The 1,401-nt window shown below is 26.3% G+C and overlaps 1 non-coding gene across 1 annotated transcript; it reads right to left on the bottom strand.

Moving 5' to 3' along the window:
- TRNAP-UGG lies at window positions 1-72 on the bottom strand. The gene has a single exon. It is a non-coding gene; the product is annotated as a tRNA-Pro (tRNA).
- Window positions 73-1,401: the final 1,329 nt, after the last annotated feature.

The following is a 1,401-nucleotide window of genomic DNA, read 5'->3' as shown; positions in this document are numbered from 1 at the left end:
GGGGCATTCCGAGAATTGAACTCGAGGCCTCTTGCACCCAAAGCAAGAATCATACCACTAAACCAAATGCCCTTATAATGGACCATATATTAAGTTATTTCTGTTATGTATCATCATTATTTCATTTATTATTTTGTTAATGAAATCCATGAGCAATTATTATTTTTCTGTTATGTATCATCATTATTTCATTTATTATTTTGTTAATGAAATCCATGAGCAATTATTATTATATCTTTTAGATCTAGACCGCTGTTAAATTATTTACATAGGGTTTACGATAATTACTGTGGAGAGAAGAAAAAAGAATAGAAGTAGTGTAAAAAGATAATTACTGTAGAGAGAACAAAAAAGAATAGAAGTAGTAGAGAGAAGAAAAATTACTGTAGAGAGAAGAAAAAAGAATAGAAGTAATGTAAAAAGATAATTACTGTAGAAAGATAATTAATGTAGAGAGAGAAGAAAAAAGAATAAAAGTAATGTAAAAAGAATAAAAGTTATGTTCAAAAAGATATAATTACGGTAGAGAAAAGAAAAAAAATAGAAGTAGTGTAAAAATTTGATAGTTCCATTTGAGACATATATCGTGGAGTACACAAGTATTAAAAGAGCATTTACTGTAGAAAGATAATTACTGTAGAGAGAAGAAAAAAAATAGAAGTAGTGTAAAAATTTGATAGTTCCATTTGAGACATATATCGTGGAGTACACAAGTATTAAAAGAGCATTTACTGTAGAAAGATAATTACTGTAGAGAGAAAAAAACGAATAGAAGTAGTAGAAAGAAGAAAAATTACTGTAGAGAGAAGAAAAAAGAATAGAAGTAGTGTAAAAAGATAATTACAGAAAAGAAAAAAGAATAGAAGTAGTGTAAAAAGAATCAAAGTTATGTTCTAAAAAAGATAATTAGAAGTAGGGTAAAAATTTGATAGTTCCATTTGAGACATATATCGTGGAGTACACAAGTATTAAAAGAGCATTTACTGTAGAAAGATAATTACTGTAGAGAGAAGAAAAACGAATAGAAGTAGTGTAAAAAGATAATTACACAGAAGAAAAAAGAATAGAAGTAGTGTAAAAAAAATCAAAATTATGTTCTAAAAAAGATAATTAGAAGTAGGGTAAAAATTTGATAGTTTCATTTGAGACATATATCGTGGAGTACACAAGTATTAAAAGAGCATTTACTGTAGAAAGATAATTACTGTAGAGAAAAGACAAACGAATAGAAGCAATAGAGAGAAGAAAAATTACTGTAGAGAGAAGAAAAAAGAATAGTAGTGTAAAAAGATAATTATTGTAGAGAGAAGAAATAAGAATAGTAGTGTAAAAAGATAATTATTATAGAGAGAAGAAAAAAGAATAGTAGTGTAAAAAAGATAATTAAGATAATTAGAAGTA

Source organism: Cucurbita moschata, unplaced genomic scaffold, assembly GCF_002738365.1.
Source record: "Cucurbita moschata cultivar Rifu unplaced genomic scaffold, Cmos_1.0 Cmo_Scf00102, whole genome shotgun sequence".
NCBI lineage: Eukaryota > Viridiplantae > Streptophyta > Magnoliopsida > Cucurbitales > Cucurbitaceae > Cucurbita > Cucurbita moschata.
This window is presented reverse-complemented; position numbering and strand designations above follow the sequence as displayed.